The sequence below is a fragment of the Sorex araneus genome, chromosome 5 (genome assembly GCF_027595985.1).
Source record: "Sorex araneus isolate mSorAra2 chromosome 5, mSorAra2.pri, whole genome shotgun sequence".
Lineage (NCBI taxonomy): Eukaryota > Metazoa > Chordata > Mammalia > Eulipotyphla > Soricidae > Sorex > Sorex araneus.
Window position 1 is genome coordinate 137,627,073 of NC_073306.1, and position 17,939 is coordinate 137,645,011.

Consider the following 17,939-nt stretch of genomic DNA (forward strand, 5'->3'; position numbering starts at 1 on the left):
GGAGCCTTGGCCTCAGGGCATAGGAGACTCGGCCTCAGGGGCCAGGAGACTCGGCCTCAGGGGCGGGAAGGCTTCGAATCTTTCTTTTGTGCTAAGCCCTGGGAGTGCTCAGGGTTACTCCTGGTGGGGCCCTGGGGCCAGCGGCGGGAGCGGGCACCATGCGTGGGCAGTGGCCCTGCCCACTGTACTGTCTGTCTGGCCCCCGGGATCTTTGCATCTCGAGGGGGACTCCCAGCCGTGCTCAGGGCTTACTCCCGCCTCTGTGCTCAGGGTCACTCCTGACAGGGCTGGGGATGGAGCCAGGGTCAGCCGAGGGCAGGGCGAGCACCTCCCGCTGTGCCGCCATCTCTCGGGCATGGCTTCACCTCTTCTCTTCTTTTCTCTTCCTTTCTTTTCTCTTCCTTTCTTTTCTTTTCTTTTCTTTTCTTTTCTTTTCTTTTCTTTTCTTTTCTTTTCTTTTCTTTTCTTTTCTTTTCTTTTCTTTGCCTTTTGGGTCACACCCGGCAATGCACAGGGGTTACTCCTGGCTCTGTGCTCAGAATTACCCCTGGAGGTGCTCAGGGGACCCTACGGGATGCTGGGAATCGAACCCCGGGTCGGCCAAGGGCCAGCAAACGCCCTCCCCACTGTGCTGTCGCTCCAGCCCCTCCAGCCCCCGACTCTTTACCTTTTAACTAAAAAGTTTTTTTTTCCCACTCTGGGGGCTCCCCAGTGGCTGTGCCCAGGGCCTTCTCCCACTCTGCGCCCTGGGTGCTCCCCAGGGTGAGCCCTGCGCTCGCGGGACCCGGGGTCTCTGCCGCTGTCTGCGGCTCTGACTCAGCACCTACAGCACCGTCTCCGTGTCTGGCGTCACCGATCAATGCGGCACTGCCCCGGGGCAAAGGTGAAGCCGCTTCTGTGGAACCAGTCCCGGGGCTCCACCCCCTCTTTCACTTTCAAGCTGTGTGTCCTGGGGCGAGTCACGAAACCTCTCTGACTGCTGCTGAGCTACCGTTCCACTCTGTGTGTGTCTGTGTATGTGTGTGTGTCTCTGTGTGGCTGTGTGTGCATGTGTGCGTGTGCATGTGTGTGTGCATGTGCGTATGTGTGCGTGTGTCTGTGTGTATACATGTGTGTCTTTGTGTGTCTGTACATGTGTGTGGTGTGTGTATGCATGTGTGCGTATGTGTGCCCATGTTTGTGTGTCTGAGTGCATGTGTGTGTGAGTGTGTGCGTGTGTGTATGTGTGTGTCTGTGTTTCTCTGTGTGTGCACGTGCATGTGAGTCTGTGTATGTGCACGTGTGTGTGTGTGTGTGTGTGTGTGTGTGTGTGTGTGTTGGCAGGGCAGGGGGAGCCGCGACTCACCCTTGGGCACCCGGAGTGTGCGGCCCACCGTTCAGGCGTGGTCTCTGGGGCACGGAGGCCCGGGAGGGGTCTCGGGTGGGGGCTGCCACGGGAGCCCCGAGGAGGCGCAGACTTTGCCCCCCACCGAGAGCCCTCCCTGCCCTGCCCAGCTCCAAGCCCTCCGGGACGCTGCGGAGGGGGCGAGTCGGAGCCGGCAGGGCTGGGAGGGTCTCGAGGGGGCTGGAGGCGGCACGTGCAGGGAAGGGCGGGGACCAGGTCCTGCTCCCGCTTCCCGCACCAGGACAGGCCGCCAGCAGCTTGAGGCCCCCCTTGCCCCCTGCCCACTCCCCCCGCCCCCCCCCCCCCCGCCCCTGCGCCTCAGGTGAGCCAGGGCTGGGCAGACCTGCAGGGGGCAGAGACTGGAGCAGGCAACAGACTGGGATCAGCCACACCCCTCCAGCAGGGGCGATTTCCCCCCTCCCCCCTCCCCTCCCTCTCTCTCCTCTCCCTCCCTCTCTCCCCCTCTCTCTCCCTCCCTCTCTTCCTCTCTCTCTCCCCCTCTCTCCCTCTCCCTCTCTTTCCCTCTCTCCCTCTCTCCCCTTCTCTCTCCCTCTCCCTCTCCCCTCTCTCTCTCCCTCTCTCTCCTTCTCTCTCTCCCTCTCCCTCTCTCTCCCTCTCTCTCCCTCTCTCCCTCTCTCTCCCTGTCTCCCCTTCTCTCTCCCTCTCTCTCCTCCTCTCTCCCTCTCTCTCCTCTCTCCCTCTCTCCTCTCTCCCTCTCTCTCCTTCTTTCTCCCTCTCTCCCTCTCTCCCCTTCTCCCCTTCTCTCTCCCTCTCCCTCTCTCTCCCTCTCTCTCTCCCTCTCTCTCCTTCTCTCTCCCTCTCTCTCCCTCTCTCCTTCTCTCCCTCTCCCTCTCTCTCCCTCTCTCTCTCTCTCCCTCTCTCTCTTCCTCTCTCCCTCCCTCTTTCCACCCTCTCTCTCCCCCTCCCTCCCTCTCCCCCCCTCTCTCCCCCTTCCTCTCTCCTTCCCTCTCTTCATCTCTCTCTCTCTCTCTCCCTCTCTCTCTCTCTCTCTCCCTCACACGGGGTCAGAGGGAGGCCCTGGCACAGACACCCCCACTGCCCACGCTGCTGTGGTGCATTCTCTGCTCTGGACAGTCTGTGGGTGCTGGGCCTCAGTTTCTGTACTACAGGAGGCAGCAATGGGGGCAAGCTGGGCAGGAGGACACAGTTGTGAGGGGGACACAGGTGTGAGGGGACACAGGCGTGAGGGGACACAGGTGTGACAGGATGCAGGTGTAAGGAGACACGGGTGTGAGAGGACACGGGTGTGAGGAGACACAGGTGTGAGGGGGACGCAGGTGTGAGGGGACACATGTGTGAGGGGACACAGGTGTGAGGGGACACAGGCGTGAGGGGACACAGGTGTGACAGGATGCAGGTGTAAGGAGACACGGGTGTGAGAGGACACGGGTGTGAGGAGACACAGGTGTGAGGGGGACGCAGGTGTGAGAGGGGACACATGTGTGAGGGGACACAGGTGTGAGGGGACACATGTGTGAGGGGACACAGGCGTGAGGGGACACAGATGTGAGGGGACACAGGTGTGAGGGGACACATGTGTGAGGGGACACAGGTGTGAGGGGGACAGAGGTGTGACAGGATGCAGGTGTGAGGGGACACAGGTGTGAGGGGACACAGGTGTGAGGGGACGCAGGTGCGAGGGGAGGCCGGGAGCAGCCGGCCACAGGGAACCCCCCGGGCAGGGCTGCGGTGGGCCGACTTGGCCCTTGCGGTGGGCCGACTAGGCCCTCGGCCAGTTCCATGTCAGTTCCCACGTGACAACGGGTGTGCAGACGTGTCCCACGTACGCGTGCACGTGGCATGACGGGCCCATCTCGACCCTGCAGGGTGGGGGGGCAGGCTTGGTTACTGGGGGGATTTTCACATTTGCTCATCGGCTCCTTTGCTGTGTGGGGGCCACGCGAGCCGGGCGCCTGCCGTGGGGTCCCGCGTCTCTCACACCTCATCGCCTCTCTGACCTGGGCACGGCCGGCCGGGCAGGGGAAGCCAGCGGGCTCCGGCCGGAGGCAGCGGGCGAGGCTGGGACCCCCGTGCGTGTCCGGGCGGATCTTCTCCCGGGGTCTCCGTGCAGGTGGGCAGCAGCAGGGGGGCTGAGCGGCCAAGGAGGAGCCAAGCAGGGATGAAGGTGAAGACTCTGGGGACCCCCGGCCCCCTCCTCCTCCTCCTCTGGGCCAGGCTGAGTGCCGTGCCGTGGCCGCGCTTTCCTCGGGGATCTCGGCCCCACCCCTGCGTGTCTGCACCCCACACCCATCCCCCAGCTCTTGTTTCTGAGTGAGGAAAAGGGGGGTTCAGAGATGGACAGAGCTCATTCAGGGCTGCACAGCACGAGCGGTGGAGGGGCCTGGGCTGGGGGAACATGCCCCTGTGCCCCCATCCTGCCTCCTGTGCCCAGGCCCCCACCTGCTCCTTGGACCCTCAGGGTTTGTTGGAGCATCACCATAGGCACCCCCGGGCGTGGGGTTCCCTGGGGAGCCCCGGCCTGTGCTTCTCCCTGCTCCTCCCTCCCCCGCCCTCCCCCGCTGCCCTCTCCCCTGCCCCTCTCCCCTGCCCCTCCCCCGCCCTCCCCCGGCCCTCTCCCCCCTCATCTCCTCCCTGCCCCTCCCCCGCCCTCCCCCGGCCCTCTCCCCCCTCATCTCCTCCCTGCCCCTCCCTCCGCCCCCTCCCCTGCCCCCACAGTCACCTCCTCTGCCTGTCCCCTCGCCCCCAGAGCCAGACCACGGTACAGAGCAGCCCCCCGCTGCTGGGGGAGCACAGGGCCTGCTCTTTTATTTATTTTGCTTTTTGGGTCACACCCAGCCATGCTCAGGGGTCCCTCCTGGCTCTGCACTCAGGAATCACCCCTGGCGGTGCTCGGGGGACCCTATGGGATGCTGGGGATCGAACCCCAGGTCGGCCGGTACAAGGCAAACGCCCTCCCCGCTGTGCCATCGCTCTGGCCCCAGGGCCTGCTCCTTGAGGGCTGTGCAGGGGTGAGACCAGTGCCCGCTGCTCAGTCAGGCCTGCTTGTTGCCAGCCCGGCCACAGTGTCCCGGCCCGCCTGTCCCCGCCCTTTCCCGCCTGTGCCCCAGTGGGACCTTCTTCCTTCGGGCGCCTCCTCCCCAGAGAAGCAGCCCCCCTTCAGACCCCAACCCCAGTCAAGCCCACTCAGAGTCTCATTCTAAAGGGAGCCCCAGCCTGAGGGGCCTGGAGTAGGGGGCAGGCCTGGCCCCTCCCCTTCCCTGGGCACCTGCCCCTTGGAGCAGCCTCACAGAGTGGTCAGAAGAAACCCGGCAATCCCGGATGTTGTGGCGGAGGAAGGCGTCCAGGCCGGGATGGCGACCGCGTCAGGGCGTCAGGGGCAAGGGCCCTTCGCTTGCAGTCCTGCCGGCCTCAAACCCGAGGCTCTCCTTGTCAGCCCAAAATGGAGGCTGCGGCTCCCGCCATCACGTCTTTGTCCCGGGCAGGGAAGGCACAGGAGGTGAAGGCTTTAAGGAGTGGGCACCTGTGAGTTAGTCCCCTGTGGGGAGTTTCCCCACGGGGTCCCCCTCACAGGTCAGGACGGGACCACAGGCCCGCGCCTCACTCCCGGAGACAGACAGTTTCAGGGAGCTGTGTGGCAGCCTGAGTGAGGCGAGGTTCTGCCGCTCGGGGAGGAGCCAGCATGTACACTGGGTGGGCCGGCAGCCCACTCGCCAGGCTCACTCAGAACTCTTCTGGTCTCACGCGATTTAAAAAAATAAAATAAACATTCTGAATTAAAAAAAAAAAAGTAGTGTGGAGTTCATGCCCAATTCAATCAGCTTAATCAGTGGCTGAAGGAACAGCAGTGCTCCTGTGTTAGGAAAAAAAAAGCTTTTCTGGTCTCAGCACTTGAATAAGCTCAGATCTGAGGGAGCACGATGAGCTTTTGAGGGAGCACGGTGAGCCTGAGGGAGCACGGTGAGCCTGAGGGAGCATGGAGAGTCTGAGGGAGCACGGTGAGTCTGAGGGAGCACGGAGAGTCTGAGGGAGCATGGAGAGTCTGAGGGAGCACGGTGAGTCTGAGGGAGCATGGAGAGTCTGAGGGAGCATGGAGAGTCTGAGGGAGCACGAAGAGTCTGAGGGAGCACGGTGAGTCTGAGGGAGCATGGTGAGTCTGAGGGAGCACGGAGAGTCTGAGGGAGCACGAAGAGTCTGAGGGAGCACGGAGAGTCTGAGGGAGCACAGTGAGTCTGAGGGAGCACAGAGAGTCTGAGGGAGCACGGAGAGTCTGAGGGAGCACAGTGAGTCTGAGGGAGCACAGAGAGTCTGAGGGAGCACGGAGAGTCTGAGGGAGCACGGTGTCAGCCCCACCCCCGCCTGCCTGACGCTGAGTGGCTCAGTCTGATGGCGGCGGCAGCAGCTTTCAGGACGTGGCGTTGGCTCTCTCTGCCGCCTGACACCCAGCATCAATCAAACATCAAACAGCTCTGAGGTGCGTGAAGCATCTTGCGCCATCGCTCAGGTGCTGACTTATGGCAGCTGAGGTGTGATTACCTGATCGTATCTCTGAGGCCCAGACAAGGCGGCCTCAATTAGGAAGAAGTTGGGCTCCTGCAGTTTATCCCCGCCCTGCTCTCCCTCTCTTTCTTTTTTTTTTCTTTTTGGGTCACACCCAGCAATGCACAGGGGTTACTCCTGGCTCCTGCACTCAGTAATTAATTACTCCTGGCGGTGCTCAGGGCACCCTATGGGATGCTGGGAATTGAACCCGGGTCGGCCACGTGCAAGGCAAACGCCCTCCCCGCTGTGCTACCGCCCCAGCCCCCTTGCTCTCCCTGTCAGGGGAAGGGTTCCCTCCTTCTCCCAAGTTCAGCTGGTCAGCGGCGGGCGGGGGAGGGGAGCATGTAAGAACTCTAGTTTGTTGGGGCCGGGGTGATAGTGCAGTGGTTAGACCGCCTGCTTTACACACGGCCCAGCCGGGTTTTGATCCCCCACATCCCCTGTGGCCCCTGGAGCACCGCCAGGGTGATCCCCGAGTGCAGAGGCAGGAGTGAGGCCTGAGCATTGCCAGGTGTAACCAAAAAACAATAAAACAAGCCAAAAAATAAGAGGCTGGAGCAATAGCACAGCGGGTAGGGCATTTGCCTTGCATACGGCCAGCCCGGGTTCGATTCCCAGCATCCCATATGTCCCCCGAGCATCGCCAGGAGTGATTCCTGAGTGCAGAGCCAGGAGTAACCCCTGTGCATTGCCCGTGTGACCCAAAAATTAAAAAAAAAAAAAACACCAAGCCAAAAATACCTAAAGCAAAACCTCCTCTAACGGGCAGTGTCCGTGAAAATGGTCCCGGCTTTCCACAGTGTCCAGAGGGAGAGGGGAGGGAGAAGGGGGTCTGGAGAGCCCCCGTTTGCGGGGACGCTGACGGGGGGCAGGGTGGGCACAGAGCTCCCGAGAGCAGGGCCGGCCGAGCCCTGGGTGTCTGTGTGTCCTCGACGGCGCTGCTGTCCACCTGTCCAGGGTGTCCAGGGCGAGGCCCTGGTCCGAACCTACACCCTGTCGCTTCCAGAACCTGCTTCTGTGCAGCCTCTGGGAGCAAGGTTTGTCACTGTCACTGTCACTGTCACCCCGTTGCTCATCAATTTGCTCGAGCGGGCATCAGTAACGTCTCCATTGTGAGACTTGTCGTTACTGTGTTTGGCATATGGAATATGCCACAGGGAGCTTGCCAGGCTCTGCCGTGCGGGCGGGATGCTCTCAGTAGCTTGCCGGGCTCTCCGAGAGGGACCGAGGAATCGAACCCGGGTCGGCCTCATGCAAGGCGAACGCCCTACCCGCTGTGCTATTGCTCCAGCCCCATTTTTTTTTTTTTCAGTTTCTGTTTTGGGTTCGAGGCAAAGCATCTGCTGGGATGGCTGCTGGGGCCTCGGGGGTCGGCGTCCCTGCCGCAGATGGCCGCTGCTTCAGAACCCGGCATCCACCAAAACTTCATTTCCCAAAGCAAGTGTGTTTGCTTGCTTGTCATCATTTTTTTAAAAATTGTTTGTCCTTCCGTGCCTTTGGCTGGACTTGTTGGCCAGCAAACAGGAAAAGGGTCCCCCGCCGTGTACCGTGGCCACTGGGGCGGGGGCAGGTGGGCGGCCCCAGGGGGCTGGGCGTGAAGGGTGGGGCTGCGGGCTGGGCCCAGAAGGCAAACTGGAGAGGGAGACGGAGGGCGCATCTGAGTCCAGAGCCTGAGCTCCTAGTTTGGGGAGGGGTCGCACCCCCGAGCTCGGGGCTGGCTCTTGGCTCTGGGCTGGAGGCCCCTCTGGGAGCTGGGGGAGAGCCCAGGTCAGCGTGTGCCGTCCTATCTCCCGGCCATCCTCCCGGTTCTTTACAAACGTGTCCTGGTGTCTTCCCGTTTCCTTCTGGAGATTTGGGCCAAGCCCAGCCGTGCTGTGGGGTCCCGGAGAGCAGGCACGGCCGGGGGTTGCCTGCCCTCGAGCCCCCCCCCCGCCTTAGCCTCTGGCTTCTATTTTTCTTTTTGGGTCACACCCGGCGATGCTCAGGGGTCACTCCTGGCTCTACACTCAGGAATCACTCCTGGCGGTGCTCGGGGGACCCTGTGGGATGCTGGGAATCGAACCCGGGTCGGCCACGTGCAAGGCAAACACCCTCCCTGCTGTGCTATCGCTCCGGCCCCTCTGGCTTATTCTTAAAAACGGTTTCTCCCGGCTAGGGAGCACTCGATGCCGGGCACATGCCCTGCGTGCAGCAGCACTCGGAGGGGCTGCCAGGAAGGACCCCCAGAGCAGCTGGTCAGGAGGAACCTCGGCCCTGCAGAGGGCGGCTGTGACTCGCACGGAGGCTGGACGGAGGCAGCCGGGGAGGGACTCTGTGCTCACGGCTGTGCCAGGCATCCCGGGCCAGGGCAGGAGAGACTGACTGCGCAGGACCATGGGTGCTCGGGGCCCGTGGACACAGGGGTGACCCATGTGCCAGCTCTGGGGCCCTCTCTCCTGTGTCCGCCCCTGCCCCCTCCCTTCTCTCCCCTGAGCTCGGGAAGACGTTGGTCCGGGCCAGCAAGAGGGAGCACTGCTGGGGGAGCTTGGCGTGTGACAGGGAGCACTGCTGGGGGGGCTCGGCGTGTGACAGGGAGCACTGCTGGGGGACTCGGAGTGTGACAGGGAGCACTGTTGGGGGGGCTCGGCGTATGACAGGGAGCACTGCTGGGGGGGCTCGGCGTGTGACAGGGTGCACTGCTGGGGGGCTCAGCGTATGACAAGGAGCACTGCTGGGGGGCTCGGAGTGTGACAGGGAGCACTGCTGGGGGGCTCGGTGTATGACAGTGAGCACTGCTGGGGGGCTCGGAGTGTGACAGGGAGCACTGTTGGGGGGGCTCGGCGTATGACAGGGAGCACTGCTGGGGGTGCTCGGCGTGTGACAGGGTGCACTGCTGGGGGGCTCGGAGTGTGACAGGGAGCACTGCTGGGGGGCTCGGAGTGTGACAGGGAGCACTGCTGGGGGGCTCGGCGTATGACAGGGAGCACTGCTGGGGGGCTCGGAGTGTGACAGGGAGCACTGCTGGGGGCTCGGAGTGTGACAGGGAGCACTGCTGGGGGCTCGGAGTGTGACAGGGAGCACCGCTGGGGGGGCTCGGCATATGACAGGGAGCACTGCTGGGGGGTTCGGAGTGTGACAGGGAGCACTGCTGGGGGGCTCGGCGTATGACAGGGAGCACTGCTGGGGGGCTCGGAGTGTGACAGGGAGCACTGCTGGGGGGGCTTGGCATGTGACAGGGAGCACTGCTGGGGGGGCTCGGCGTGTGACAGGGAGCACTGCTGGGGGGCTCGGCATATGACAGGGAGCACTGCTGAGGGGGCTCGGAGTGTGACAGGGTGCACTGCTGGGGGGGCTCGGCGTGTGACAGGGAGCACTGCTGGGGGGGCTCGGCGTGTGACAGGGTGCACTGCTGGGGGGCTCGGCGTGTGACAGGGAGCAGCCCTGGGTGGTCTCGGCGTGTGGTGGCACCCTGCTGCCTGCCCTTGGCCGTCTGCCGTCTGCCGAGCACATGCTGTCCCCAGCTGACGCGGACACAGCCCAGAGCTGCCCGCTCAGCCTGATGCACCGGGCGGCAGGTCTGAGTGGGGCAGCCGCCATCACCCCGTGCCCCCTGCCTGTGGGGTGTGGGCGGGCGGGACTTCAAAGGACAGGCATGTGCGGCTCTGCACCTAGGGGTGCGGGGTGGGCGCGGTGAGCCCTGTGGGGTCCGTGCTTACACACTGGTACTGTGTACAAGTGTCCACGGCATGTCTGTGCTCTGACACACGTCCTGTTTGTGTGCACATATGTCCATGCATGTGGCAGCACATGCTTGAGCATGCACACAGCGTGCACACAGAAACAGGTCATGTCTTCACATGCATGCACATGTGCCCTCGTGTTTGAGTGGATGTGAATGCACGGGGATTTGCACCCATACGTGTGCCTCTGTGCACGCATGCATGCGTGTCTATTTATGTGTGCCCACACGTGTATGCGTGTGTTCATGTGTGTCTGTATCCGTGTCTGTGAATGTTTACCTGTGCGCACTGGGAAGGTGAATGCTCGACACGCTGAGCTGCGGGGGCCCAGGGCCGGGCAGGGCTGCTTCTCCTCGGGGAGGGGGCTGCGGGGCGGGGGGGGTGGGGGAGGCCGCAGCCAACCAGGTGAGAAGTCCAGGCCACACCCCATGCTGCTGCTCCGGCCACCTGCTGCCCATCGGGCTGCAGACCCGGGTCCCAGGTGGCCGGGCCGTTTCTGAGGAACCGCCTGCTTGTGAATTCACCGTGGGCAGTGCCCCCCCTCGGGCAGGAGCCCCCCTCGGGCTCTGGGCCCTGGCAGCACCCGAGACCCCGACCAGAAGCCGAGGCGGTGAGTGTGCTCAGGGGGGCTGTGGGCGGGGGTCAGTACCCCCCCCCGCGCCAGGCGAGCTTCCTGCATGGAGGGTCCCAGACCCCCCAGAAGTGCCCCCTCAGCTGCTCCCCTGGGGAAAGCTGTCATCTCGGGGGTTTCCACACCAAAGGCCTCGAAACACGAAGCAGATGCCGGGACCCGCCCGGCGGCACAAGCCCTGCTGGCCGAGCACAGGCGGATCCCAAACACGCGGCTGCAGCTTCTCCCACGGGCTGGACGGAGCGGACAGGGCCGTGTCCCCGCTGGAGCTCCTCCCGTCTCGGAGCTTCGGGGGGCCCAGGAGACAGGCCCTCGCACCCCAGCCCACGCCGGGCCGGACCTTTTTCTCTCTGTGGCTGTTATGACTCAGCGCTGTCTGGAGATTATTTTTATCCAGTTAATGAAGGTAATCTATAAATTACCACTGACCCAGATTCCTGATTTAATAAGATTTAAATGACACGGCCCGGCTAGGCCAGGGCCTCTCTGCGTGTTCTCAGAAGCTCCGCCTTCTGTCGCCGTGCCCGGGCCTGGCCCTGTCTGAGCCCGGAGCCTGGCCGTCACTGACCGTGGCCATCACTGACCGGCTCGGGGACCCGGTGCTGTCCCCGTGCAGGCGCGCCGTGGGGACCCGCTGTCCCCTGAATGGGTGGAGAGTGTGTGTCTCTCCCTGACCGGCCAAAGCGTCCTCCGCCCCCTGACGAGGGTCAGTCCAGCTCAGTTTGGACTGGGCAGGCCGCGGCCCGCTGCCCGCTGCCCACTGCCCTGCGAAGCCTGAGGCTTCTCCTGAAGCCGACCCCGGAGAGCGTGCTTGCCTCGGTGGCCCACGGCAGGATGCTCGGAGCTGGCCGAGCGGAGAGACCGGGGCCCACGACAGGCCAAGGCGCTGCGGTCACACGGGGTGCAGATCCCAGCCCGGCTCTCCAGAACCTTCCGCTCCCACAGGTTGGCTTTTATTGATCTATTTTTTGATAATTCCAGTTACCCTTTTGTCATGAAAGCAATATAAAATAGACTTGTGGGGCTGGAATGATAGCACAGCCAGGAGGGCGTTTGCCTTGTACGCGGCCTCAACGCTGTCTGCAGCTTGGGACCCTGGACTCAGGGACCCGCAGACTTTATGTAATGGGATTTTATTTATTTATTTATTTATTTATTTATTTATTTATTTATTTATTTATTTATTGCTTTTTGGGTCACACCTGGCCATGCACAGAGGTCACTCCTGGCTCTGCACTCAGGAATTACCCCCAGTGGTGCTCAGGGGACCCTATGGGATGCTGGGAATCGAACCTGGGTCGGCTGCGTGCAAGGCAAATGCCCTACCCGCTGTGCTATCGCTCCAGTCCCCCACCCCCACCCAGTAATGGGCTTTTAGAAGGAATTCTCCTGAGGAAAATCGCCCACTGAGCAAGGGGACTAGCGAGAATAATCCAGCTGCTGCCGGAACATCGAATGCTGAAACAACCACTTCATGCACGACTTTGTGAACCACGGGGCTGAAACTTTTTTAAAAGTGGATAAAGGAAGAGCACGATGGTCTTGGCTTGGAAGAGTGGCCGTCGCGGGAGCCATCAGACCCTGGGGGGCTAAGGTGTTAGCCGCTTAAGAGTCCCGCCCCTCCCCCCAGGGCAGGGGCCTCGCATTTCAAGGGCACAAATGTTGTTTTCCAGGAAACGGGCATGTCTCAGTCCGGTGCTGAGTGTTTTCGTGGTTTTCGCAATGCTTATTTCCATTTGTTCTAGAACAGGATTTCTCAACCTCAGCACAGGGGCACTCGGGGGCAGACGGGCTTTGTTGTGGGGGCCCTGGGCCTGGTGGGGTGTCCTGCAGCATCCAGGCTTCTGCACACACACAGTGACACACACACTCACACACTCTCACACACACACACTCACACGCACCCACACACTCACACACTCACACTCACCCACACACACTCACACGCACCCACACACTCACACACACTCACACACTCACACTCACCCACACACACTCACACGTACCCACACACTCACACTCACCCCCCCACACTCACACTCACACGCACCCACACACTCACACACTCACACACACACTCACACACACTCACACACTCACCCACACACACGCTCACACGCACCCACACACTAGCATACTCACACACTCACACTCACCCACCCACACACTCACACGCACCCACACACTCACACACACTCACACACACTCACACACTTACACTCACGCACTCACGCACACTCACGAACTCACGCACACTCACACACTCACTCACACACTCACACACACTCACACTCACACCCACCCCCCACACACTCACACTCACACTCACACACACACACACTCACATACACACTCACACATGCCCATCCGACAAGCTCACATTGGATGCTGATCGACAAACTGGGGAAATACAATCTCCCGCCACGGAACCACTTGATCTAGAAAGTTCCAAGAAGACATGTCCTTGCATTTTCCCCAGCACTATCTGCAGCCCAGGGGCCTGGACATCACGTAATGGGCTTTTAAAAGGAATTCTCCCGAATAAAATCTCCAATTAAGCAAGGGGACGAGCGAGAATAATCCGTCTGACGCTGCAGCCACATGGCCGGTGCTCACTGGAACTCGCATCTTCATATCCATTACACTTAATTACAGTTAGCATTGCAGTTCATTTAATATTACGCTCCTAATTTCATTTAACCAAAAAAAAGGGGTACTTTGGGGCAATTTAAGCTTTTTATTTCTTCTTCTCCCTTTTTTTTTTATAATGACCAGTTTCCTGCCCGATGGATCCTATTACATATCAGAAATAAAAAAAGAGCTTTTCCAACAGACTTGAAAAGTGGTTGTTGATGAGTAGGAAATAGCTCTTGAAGCAGTCGGCCCAGAACATCCCAGAACATCCCAGATGGGGTCCCCCTCCCGGGACAGGGACTGCCTCGGACTCAAAAATAGCTGTTTGCTCCCTCTCTGGTCGGCTGACTTTGTGGCAACACGCCGGGCGAGGAAGAGGGGGAAGCCTGGCGTTCTGTGCATGGGAGTGACACCCTTGAGGAGAAGTAGGAGGAGGAGGAGGAGGAGGAGGAGGAGAAGGGGGAGGTGGAGGAGGAAGGGGAGGAGGAGGGGGAGGGGAAGAAAGGGGAGGGGGAGGAGGGGGAGGGGGAAGGGATGAGGAGGAGGAGAAGGGGGAGGAGGAGGGGGAGGAGGGGGAGGGGGAGAGGCAGGGGGAGGAGGAGGAGGGGGGAGGAGGAGGAGGGGGAGGAGGGGGAGGAGGGGGAGGAGGGGGAGGAGGAGCAGAAGGGGGGAGGGGGAGGAGGGGGAGGGGTGGGAGGAGGAGAAGGGAGGAGGAGGAAAGGCGGAGGAGGAGGGGGAAGAGGAGGAGGGGGAGGAGGAGGAGGAGGATGGGGAGGCGGCTGCCGGGTTGGGCTGAGCTGGGAGCGTCGGGGAGCACGGGGGCATCGGGCACGTCCGGCCAGCGGGGGGTCTTCTAGGCACGTTCCCCCCCCCGCCCCCCCCCCCCGTGCACGAGTCATGCTGGGTTCAGCTGTGGGAGAGACGGCGTTGGGACCAAGTAGACGCGGACTCCCGAAGGCTCTGCTAGGACATTGTCCAGCCGGCATCCGGTCACCTGTCCTGAGAGTGGACGTCCCCTTGCTCCCACCCCCGCCTGTCCTTGCACAGGACACTTGAGCCCTCAGGAGCACCGGCGGTGGCGGGAACGACGATGAGGCAGAATCAGGGGCCCGAGATGTGACAGGGACGAGGGAAGTTGCCTCCCGCGGGGGAGGGTGGACACTCCGTCCGGGTTCTGGTCTATGACCTTTCGGCTGGAGTAGGACAGTCCCTGCCTGCTGCCATGAAATAAGTATTTTAGGGACATTCGGTGTGGGGGGAGGGAGGCACCAGGTGCTCGTGGATGGTGGGCGCGTGCCCCTCCCTGGGAGACAGTCCGGCCTGACCCCAGGGGCAGCTGACCGCGACGGTGAGTGAGTCACAGGCAAACTGCCTGACCCCCAGCCCTCGTTCCCTTGGACATGCTCCCTTGTCTGAGCGAGCTCGGGCGCCCTCACTCAGGGCTGCGTGCGCCTTCCTGGGGCTTCCTGCAAGCCCTTGGGGGTGTCTTTGGGTGGGGTGTATTGGTTCAGGGAGTCACTGTCACTGTCGTCCCGTTGCTCATCGATTTGCTCCAGCGGGCACCAGTAACGTCTCCACTGTGAGACTTGCTGTTACTGTTTCTGGCATATCGAATACGCCACGGGGAGCTTGCCAGGCTCTGCCGTGCGGGCAGAATCCTCTCGGTAGCTTGCAGGGCTCTCCGAGAGGGACGGAGGAATCGAACCCGGGTTCAGGGAGAGAGAAAAAAATCTGTCGCCCCCACAGAGTGACCTGGAAAATTGCACCCTTGTCACCAGGACCCCTTGGCAGAGATGGGGGACCCTGGGGGCTGCCCCTCCCCCAGGGCCAAGTGTGCACCTCCCCTCCCGCTCGCACCCCTCGCTCCCTGCCCGCCTGCCGGGATCCTCTGTCTGGAGCCCGAGAGCCAGCCCCGGCCGCCCGCGTCCCGACCTGGGTGGCAAACATTCGAGCCGGAAAACAAACGGGAAAACAGGGGCCTCTGCCCGCCGCTCCCGCGCCTGCTCTGAGCCAGGGTGGGGGAAGCGGCTCAGCGCCAGGACGCGGCCCGGCCCGGGAGCTGGACGCGCTGGGTTGATTTATTGCCCGTGTTTGAAGGGCTCCTCGAACAATCCCGGGCTTCTGGTGGCCCGGCCCCCGCCGGCCCTGCCCCCTCGGAGCGGCGAGGAGCTTCAAAGGCGGGCTCGCGGGCTGGGAACCGGCTCGGAAAAAGTGACGGAGCACTGTGTCCGCATGTGGCACTGGCAGGGAGGGATTCTGGGCACGCGGCCCCCCCACCCCCCCACCCCGCGCTCCCTCGCCTGGCCGGCTCCCAGGGCCCTGGACGCCGCCCTCAGTGACTGGGGGGCGGGCCAAGCTATGGGACCCTGCTCAGCTCGCCCCGCCCCTCCCCAGGGGCATCCTCTGCCCGGCCCAGAGCTGGCCTTGACGGATCCGCGGTCCAGGCCATGAGAAGTTCACAGAAGAACACGCCAGGGGGGCAGAATTGGGGGCATCCCTTCTGCTCTGCCTTTTTGGGGTTCAATTCGGCTGTCAAATATATAAACTAGCTATAGCCCCCGGGCTGGGGGGTTGGCAGCACCGTCCAGACAAGCTGCCCAGTCAGCTCCCGGCACCTCAGGGTCCCCTGGGCACCTGTGGGGGTGACCCGGGGCCCCGGGGCCCCCCTGGCGGCACCCGGAAACTTGAAAGAGCACGTTCTTCCACAGAAGTGTCATCTGGGCCCCGAGGGCAGTCCGTGCGCCTCGCAAAAGGCACCGAAGGGTCCCGCGGCCAGGCTGTCCCCGGCGGGGCCGAGGGGGCGGCAAGAGAGGGAGCACCCGGCAGAGATGGGGAGGAGCCTGGTAACAGTTTAAGTGATTCTCCGAAACGCCTTCTTCTCAAGGGGGCGGAGGAGCCGTGAGCAGGCGTGGAGGGCGGGGTCCCGGGTGGGGTCCCACGGGAGCTGAGAAGCGGTAGCGCTGGCCCCAGGGAGCTGTCGGGGACTCCAGCCCTCTGCAGCGGCCACCCCGGAGCAGAGACAGGCCGGCAGCTCGGCTACACGAGACCATAGAGACAAGACTCACAGCCCTGGGGGCTGCACCCCTGCTCTGCACCCCACTCAGCTCCACGCCCTGGTCACCTGGTTCCAGCAGCCACAGTGGCCACTGCCCCCGGCCCCACCCCGGCCCTGGGCCTCCTGGGTCCTCTCCAATCCCCGCTGCCTGGACTGGGGGTCACAGAGGCGTGACGGGGTCATGTGTGCTGGACACAGATGCCGGACACAGCCGTGACGGGGATATGTGTCCTGGACACAGGTGTGACAAGGAGACATGTGTGGGACACGGGCGTGGTGATGACATGTCTGCTTGACATGGGCATGAGGGGATGTGTGTGCGGGACACAGGGTGACAGGGACCTGTGTACCGGACAGGGACGTATGTGCAGGCGAGGGCGTGGCCTTCCTGGGTGGCTGTGGGGGGCGCAGGGTCAGGTCTTGGCCCTGGAGATTTGTGACGTTGGTCTGGGTGCACCCCAGGGCGCCCTGTTCTTCCGCAGCGGGACCCTCGGGCCAGTGCTCCAGGATCACTCCGGGCAGGTTGGGGGTGCCTGTGTGGTGCCGGGGGTCGAACTTGGACTGGCCATGTGAAAGGCAAACACCTTCCCGCTGTACTGACTCTCGCCCCCTAGTACATTTTATTTTTCCTTTTGGGTCACACCCGGCGATGCTCAGGGGTTACTCCTGGCTCTGCACTCAGGAATTACTCCCGGCGGTGCTCGGGGGACCCTATGGGATGCTGGGAATTGAACCTGGGTTGGCCGTGTGCAAGTTAAATGCCCTCCCCGCTGTGCTGTCCCTCCAGCCCCCCTCCCCCCAATATTCCTTATGGAACACACTAAGACTGGAAAAAAGAAAAAAAAGGGGGGGAGAGAAAATTCTGGACAGTTCCATCAAAAATCCTGATGTTCTTATCTTGAGAGTTTCAGGTTTCTCACACTAAACTCTTCGGTATATGTATGTCCAGAGACCAGGACTCATTGCTGAGCTCGGAAAAGCACTCTCAGTTCCTCTGAAATCTGGGCAACTGGGCACCGGCGTCTTGAGTTTGCTGGGGGTGGGGGGTGTGCAGGGAGGGAGCCGGGCAGGGACAGTGGCCCCGGGAGCCTTTGAGCCCAGCAACCACCAGAGGCTGGAAAATCACAGAATTGGAGACGCACATGGTGTGTGTGTGTGTGTGTGTGTGTGTGTGTGTGTGTGTGTGTGTGTGTGTGTGTGTGTGTGTGTGTGTGTGTGTGTGTGTGTGTGTGTGTGAGAGAGAGAGAGAGAGAGAGAGTGGGGTGCGTGTGGCTTCCTCATGCCTGACCGGCCCTGGGCTGCTGCGTCTCTCCGGCCGCCTGTCACGCTCTCTTAGTCTCCTGCTCAGACGCCTTCTGACAGGTGACGAGACAGAAGCGACCTCCTGGCGTGCGGGCACTGAAATCCGGGTGGCTGAGAGAAAGAACAAGGAGGCTCAGGATGGAATGAGAAGTCAGGGAGCCGCTCTGGGCAGGGGTGCAAGTCGGCATGTGCGGGGGCCCGAGTTTGGCCCCCCAGCACCCCATGCAGCCCGCCCTGGACCCCCAGAGTGTCTCTGTAGTGGGTCTCGGATCTGTGAGCTCTGACCCCTGTGCCACGTCTTGGGGTGAGCTCGGGCTTCGAGAGCTGATGCAGATGGTCTTTGTGAGTATGAACTGGGGGGCAGGGGAGGGGGACCCCAACCCATGGAGGAGGGCAAGCCGGGGCCAGGCGGGGGGCGGCAGGCAGGGCATTGACCTGGCACTCAGCCGACTCAGGTGCCATCCTGGCACTGCATAGTCCCCCTCCTCCCCCAGCCCCGCCAGGAGTGACCCCTGGGTGCAGAGCAGGGGAGCTGCCCGGGGCGGGGGGGGGGGCACCGCACAGCGGGTAGGGCATTTGCCTTGCACGAGGCTGACCCGGGTTCGATTCCCAGCATCCCATAGGGTCCCCCGAGCACCGCCAGGAGTAATTCCTGAGTGCAGAGCCAGGAGTGACCCCTGAGCATCGCTGGGT